General features: G+C 36.8%; 1 non-coding gene across 1 annotated transcript; it reads left to right on the top strand.

The window, feature by feature from the left end:
• The first annotated feature begins 329 nt into the window (after window positions 1-329).
• On the top strand, window positions 330-436 carry LOC142168499 (small nucleolar RNA R71). Its single transcript, XR_012698357.1, has one exon. It is a non-coding gene; the product is annotated as a small nucleolar RNA R71 (small nucleolar RNA).
• Window positions 437-7,407: the final 6,971 nt, after the last annotated feature.

Here is a 7,407-nt window from a genome sequence, read left to right as displayed (position 1 = left end):
GTAGGGTGTCCTCTTCCACATATATCACAAGCTGCGTTATTCTCACTTTGTATAGAAGCTAAGGTTAGCTTCCTTTATCTCTTTCTCCATGGCATCAATCTGTACCTGCACAGATGTGTTAGCATCAACCTGGTGAACACCATTCGCCCCTCTTCTTTCAGCACTTTCAGAGTGCCACTGATTTGCATCTTCAGACAATTCATCGAGAATAGTGACTATCTCCTCTTGTGTCTTTTTCATACAAAGGACCTCCAGATGCATTACTCAATGTTCTACGTGAGGCCGGTGTCAACCCATCCCAAAAGTCCTGGAGTTGCATCCAGAGTTCAATTTCGCTATGTTGACACTTTCTCACTATCTCCTTAAACCTCTCCCATGCTTCAAACACAGTTTCAGTCTTGTTTTGGCAGAAGTTATGGATTTCTCTTCTAAACTTGCCCGTCTTAGCTGATGAGAAATATTTGTCAAGAAATTTTCTGATCATCTCATCTCATGTTCTAATCGAACCATTAGGCAAGCTTCGAAGCCAGTGCTTTGCATCATCTTTGAGTGTGAAGGGGAATGCCCTTAAGTAAATTGCATCTTGTGACATACCATTGTATTGAAAGGCGTTCATGATCTCCTTGAAATCCATTAGATGGTTGTTTGGATCTTCGTTTTCCTTTCCTCTGAAGACACAGTAGTTTTGAAGAGTTTGAATCAACCCTTGCTTCAACTCAAAATTGTTAGTTGCAATTGGAGGTGGTCTCACATTTGATAAGCCTTGGTTGTAGATCGGTCTAGCATAATCGCCAAGTAGTCTCCCAGCACCGGAAGCTATGTTTCCGAACTGGTCTGGAACCACAGGTTGATTTTGAGCAATTCTCCGAGCCCTCTCCTATTCATAGACAATTTGTGCATCTCTCAGAGCTGTTTCCTCAGCATCCCGTGCAGATTTCTCTCATTGTTAGGCTACCTCTCTCGCGGCCAAATCTACATTATCATCATTTCCAGCCATGTTTTCTTTGGTTGAGGATTGCCCAACCTTATATATGTTCTCGGGGAGATTTATTTCCTTCCTCGACTCTCGCAGTTGTTCCCGATTTCTAGTTCGTATGGTAGCACTTCCTTCCCAGACGATCGAGTCATGCACCAATCTAACCTATAGCATGTGCACAGACAAAGAACACCAAACGTATAAAGGGAAAAATAAATAAAAAGAAAAAAGAAAAATTCCTGAATTAGCACTACAAACTATTTCAAACACTAGAGATGTATGGATTCACAGTGGTATTAGCATTTCATAATGCTCAATCTATGGTTGATGCATCACTAGAGGTAAGTATACAATCATGTTTTCCCAAGACCAATACAAAAGGCTTTCACTGTTTGCCCAAAGTGACTTATGCCCAACTACAACATGATTTATTTTGTTTTACCATGTTGCTGTGTTGCTGTGACTACATCAAAAATACCACCTACAAGTTGATAACACAGATGGAATGCTGGGCACGTTCGAGTGCACACTTTGTAATACATAGCTTACATTTGTCATTTATTATTCTGTAATAGCTACCTATATTTTATTTTTCAAAGAATTTCCCTGTTTGATGGGAACATTTGTAAGATCGTATGCACAGGGATTAGAGTTAAACAATATTTTCGTAGTTTATTGCTTGGTTGCTATCCAACATGATCAACATTTGGCAATTATGTGATTAAAAACTAAAATTAACTAAGAATCTAGAGCTAATTGACTATGACAATCGCAACAAAAGTAAGCAAGGAAAATATCAATGGGAGAAAATAGGGGTTGATTGGATAGGTGCAAGATAATTGTCTGGGATTTAACTCTAGTTATTTCTTCTAATGTTCAAGTGAGTCTCTCAAATTCACTCAATTATAATTCAAATGCTTAGTAGAAACTCCTCTCTCGAATAAATCTCAACCTCACAATGCGAACCAATTTAAGCTCGGTGAAGATATGAAAGAGTTCATAGTGGATTGGTCTTTAGGAGAACCTCTCTCGATTATCCTCCTAACCAGGTCTAAACAATAATTTAACTAGCCTCTTTTAATTACTAAGAAGAATTAATAAATTTAACCAACAAAATAATGCAAAGATATCACAAGTATGCCTCTCTCGATTACATGAACATGTAAATGTAGATGCAACAATTAAAACACCCAAAACAATTCAATGCATAAAAACTAGAGTTAATATCCATAAACAAATATCAATACACCAAATCCATCAATTCTTAAAGAGAACTACTCCATAGATATGGAGTAATTCATCAAAAAAATATAAAGAAAAATATAAAACGATCTAAACTCTTGTCTTGTGTGAGGATTGAATGATGAATCCCTTGTGCTTTCGCTTCTCCCCCTCCTTCTTAGCCTCCTAAGGTATTAGTTGTGTCAAAAGTCCATAAAATAATATTTTTACATGTATTTATACAAAGTAGGGTCGGGCCCAGATGAAAATACCTTTTCTTGTGCGAACTCGGATAATAACTCTGTAAAAATTGCACAGGCGCGCTGCATGTGGCGTCGCGCCCGCGGGGCGATTGTGGGAAACTTTAGAGAGCTTGTTCTAACAGGCTTCAGGAAAACTGGGCATCCGTGGCACACCACGCGCCGCGGCTGTTGGACTTTCTCTTAGTACTGATATTTCTTGCTTTTTAGCTATCCCGACGTGGTTCTCGACCCCCGAAGCGATCCCGACATATTCCCTTGGGCTTTTACTCAGATTGCAAAGTTCCAAATCACTTGAATTCATTTCATATCACCTAAATAGCTCGGAATCACTCCTACAAGGCATAAAACACACAATTAGTGCAAAATACTAGCGATTAAAGCTCAAACTCAATTAAAGTGCAGTAAATTGGAGTGTAATAAGCAACTAAAATACAAGATTATAGCCTACCATCATATAATAAGAGATTTGAGTTAGAATCACTTATCCTATTGATAATTGGCTTAATGTATGCATATTTTGATGTATATTGCCTCACATTTTGCTCATGTCTTGAAGATTTAGATGTATAATATAATAATTTGTGCTAAATTGTGGTATTTCTATGTGTAGGAATCATTCGGATGCGATTTGGGACGAAATGGCGCGAAATGGAGCGAAATTGGGAAGGAAAGGCAAAAACTGAAATTTGAGGGCCACAGCCAGCGTGGGGCGCTGGCTGTGGCGCAATTTACAGCAGCTAAAATATTTGAGCCCTAGGGCCAGCGCCCCACGCTGCCCTGGATGCTCAAGACGGGAAAGTGTCCTATTTCGACCGGGACTCGGTTATTTCGACCCCAAGACGCCCTCAATTCATATAAAAGCCAACCTAAACCTATTTTGAAGGGGAGAGGACGTTTTTGAGAGGAAAACACAAGCAAAGAGCCGCCGTGGAGGCCGGAATTCATAAAGTTCCATCTTTCTCCCACCAAACTTAGTAATTTTTATGTTTCTTTGTATGATTTGTTGTTTGGCTACCATGTCTATGTGAAGCTAAACTTCACGTTCTAGGGTTGTGGTTCTTTCATGACTATTGTTATTCGGATATTGATTTTGCCTTCTTGATTTATCATATTGGTTTATTTATTCAATCTTGCGCTTAATTATTTAATTGCTTGATCATCAATTGAATACTATCTACGAATCTAGAATTGAACTCGAAAGTGGGAATTCTAGATTGCATATAGGATTGAGTAGAGCAAGTTCTTGAACTCGGGCATCGAGGAACGACTTCGTGGTTAGGATAGACATATACCTAATTGCCTTGCTTGGTTGATTTACAGGAATTATAAATGCGTTCTTGTTGATTCTAACTCCATAGACATATAGGCATTAGGTTAGCTTGAATAGGCGAGCAAGAACTCGACAGATTCTTATGAGCAATATTAACCCTGTCAACCAATAAGCTAGATAAATTAGTCGGTCAATTCAATTAAAGAATACAATAGGATTGTTAGATAGCCCATAACCCTAGATCGTTTTCATTACATTGATATCATAAAAATCTGCTCTTTCTCTGTTCAAAGTTCATTATTTATATTTTTTTATTTAATTAGTTTAGAATAAAATATTTTTAGGTTTAATTCTTGTTTAGATAATTAGGATAGTCTAATTTAGTTAATAGTTAATCACAAGTCCTCGTGGGTTCGACATCCGACTTTTAGTCACTTTATTACTTGATGACCGCGTATACTTGCGTGTGCGTTTGGCCGCAACAAGTTTTTAGCGCCGTTGCCGGGGACTTAGAAATTAACTATTTTTCTACATTAGGCTTTTACTTTTATCTATACAAGTTTTTTTTCCTTCTCTTTTTGTAAATATTTTATTTTTATAACTATTTGATTTTTCTCTTAGTGTGTTTCTAGTTCTTTCACCATGACATCTGGGGATGAAATATATGGAGGTAAGGTTATTGATGAAGACTCTTGGTTGACGGAAGACTTATATGGCCCGCCATTTTGGGCTTGTCATGACCTGAACTCTTGGAAATCTAAATTTGAATATGGGAGTAAGGGTTGGTATTGGGACGAATATTCTCGATTAAGGGAATATGCGGAACGACGTTGTCTTCTGACAACATTGGTGAATGATTGGTCTAAGGAGAGAGATGATCTTGCACATAAAATTGATAATTTTGGCTTGGTTGTGCATAACTTGGATGCAAATTTGAATGAAAAGGTTGATGTAACGCCCAACAATTTAATGATGAGTTGTGTGAAGATGAAAAACAGCTTCTAGACCTAATTGAGGAGCTAAAACGAGAATACCAATCATTAGACCATATTTTTCTTGAGGATGCCAATATTGAGAAGAGTACTCTAGAGTCCTATGAGGGAGTAGATAACATTACTTTGGGAGACTCGAGTGTATGTGAATATGGGGATGTAAATAGTAGTAAGTTTCATGAGTTAAGGCGCATTAGACCTCATTCCAATCATTTTTCCACATTGTGTTTAGATAGTAAGATAGTAATCGAGCCATCTGAGCCTATGGGGGAGTCAAAGGGTGAGGATGAGAATTCCTATATTCTTGAATTTGTTGTGCCAAAAAGCAAAAATTACATTCCATGTCTAAAGGACGAAAAGTACAGAGGGAAAAATTTATTACTTGGTCTGGTTATCTTTGTAGCCCCACCAAAAGAGCATAGCAGAAAACTTGAAACCATGTTAGGGGTAAAATTCATAAGTTAGAGGTGGAGGAAAAAGTGGTTCACATCGTGCTGCGATGTTAAATTAGGCGCTTGTTGGGAGGCAACCCAACTTTACTGCTTTCTTTTATTTTTGTTTATTTTATTATTTATATTATTTTTGTAGGGTTGTTTTATTTTGTAGGATTATGAGCATAGGAAGAAAGTCATTGGAAGTGTGCAAAAGCAAGCCAGATTATTGGAACTAGTGTGAGGTACCCACACAAAGGACTATGCATGGGGGAAGTCTGAGTACCCCGTGAGCTGCTATTGCTTCGACCTTTGGTCTTTCAGGGAGTTTCTTGTCCACCCTTGTTATTTTTACTTTATTTATGCATTGAGGACACTGCACTCTTTTAAGTGTGGGGTGGAGGATTCTCTATTCTTTCTATAGTATTATATTAGTATATTGTTAGTTTCTTATCTTTTTATTGCTAGCTAGATTTTTATTTTTAATAGCATAGTTAGTAGAATTAATGGCGTAGTATAGTAGTAGTTTTAGTAGCTTAATTTAAAATGATAAAAAAAAAAATTGAAATTTTGTTTTTGGACTTTTCCCGACGATGGATCTCCTAGACAATTTTCTTGAGGAATTAAAGTCTAAACAAAAAACAAATAAAAAAATAGAAAAATCCAAAAACATATTTTTTTTTATAGCAATAATCCCCGTGGTTTTTCTTTCTGCCTCGGTTCTTTTCCATGGGATGTAGTTTGAACCGGGTAATTTTCTTTTTCTTTTAGAATATATTAGAGTTTAGAAAATAAATGGAGGAAGAAATATGAGATTCCTAGGGGCTCTTGACTTGTTTGATAGTAGCATATTTAGGTTTTGGCATGTGTAGTGCCTTTCCTATGTTTTAAAATTGATCATGAAGCCTTTATAAATTGGATAGCATATTTTGTGGCACCTATTTCTCATTTTCTTGACTTGTGTTCACTTTGCGCTTAATGCTTAATATCTCGTGACTCCGTGAATACTTGCATTGTTTGAGAGTCGGAATGTGACCATCCTTAGCGAGTCATGTGCCATGTGTGGTGAGGTTTTTGTGTAGTCCATGTATTGTACTTGTGTCTAGAACTTGCCCGGTATGTGAGTTGAAGCGAAATTTTAGGTGATGCTCGGTTTGAGAAATGATTTTAGGCTATCTTTGATCTTTTTGAGCTTATTGCATACCATAAAATTTTTTTATCCCTAGTTACCCTTTTGAGCCTATAGACTTTTATTTGGTACCCATATTATAAGCCTATGCCTTTTTTGTTCTTAATTGATATTGGTTTGATCCTTTTACCTCTTAAAGCACTTTAATTGTGAAATGAACTCTAAAAGAAGTAAGAAGGAACTAAGTGTAGGGTGGATTTTGCGTGGAACCAATGAAAGAAAGAAGGGTGCACTTATTTTGTAAAATAATACACCACTAGCGGAAATTGAAAAAGAAAAAAGAAGAAGAGAAAAATCTGGAAAAAAAGAAAGAAAAATATAGATGAATAAATTGTTGTCTTGTTCTTGCTATTGGGTATGAATTAAAGTAGTTCTTAAAGAAAGAGGAAATATTGTTGGGGGTGATATTATTTGTGAAATTGAAGTGGTGTTGAAGAATTTGTGCTTAAGTTATTTGGCGATGTGTTAAAGTGCTTAGGAGGTTGAGTCACTATTCCTAAAATATATCCTACCCGTCCCTTAGCCCACATTACAACCATAAAAAAGTCCTAATTGATTTTAAATCGAGCGAGCTTACATTAGTAGAGATTTACATTAAGGGAAAGCCTACGGTACCAATTACATGCATGTGACTTCTTTTGTGAGAGTGAGCAATTTTTTTGATATATATGTGAGCATGAGATTCGAATGTGTGGATTGATTTTACTCTCTTTGCTTTTGTTATGAGGGCATATGATTTCACGAGGGATAGGTAACATTATTAGACTTCTTTAGGATGTTGGGTGTTCAAGCCATGAGTGCATTGTGACATTGAGTCGATTTTTGAGGTTAGGATTGTTATGAGCATGTTGTCTTTGTTTGAATATTTTTGAAGTATGGCATAAGTTAAAGGGAAGTGTGTGGTGATTGCATACTCTAGAATTTAATTGTTGCTATCAACCATGGTCAATGGTGTAGTGTGCTAAAAGATAGAGTTATTTTTTGGTTGACTCGAGGGCGAGCAATGTTTAAGTGTGGGGTGTTGATAATTGGCTTAATGTATGCATATTTTGATGTATATTGCCT

Source organism: Nicotiana tabacum, chromosome 13 (assembly GCF_000715075.1).
Source record: "Nicotiana tabacum cultivar K326 chromosome 13, ASM71507v2, whole genome shotgun sequence".
Taxonomy (NCBI): Eukaryota; Viridiplantae; Streptophyta; class Magnoliopsida; order Solanales; family Solanaceae; genus Nicotiana; species Nicotiana tabacum.
The sequence above is the reverse complement of the archived record's forward strand: the minus strand, read 5'-3'. Positions and strand labels throughout refer to the sequence as shown.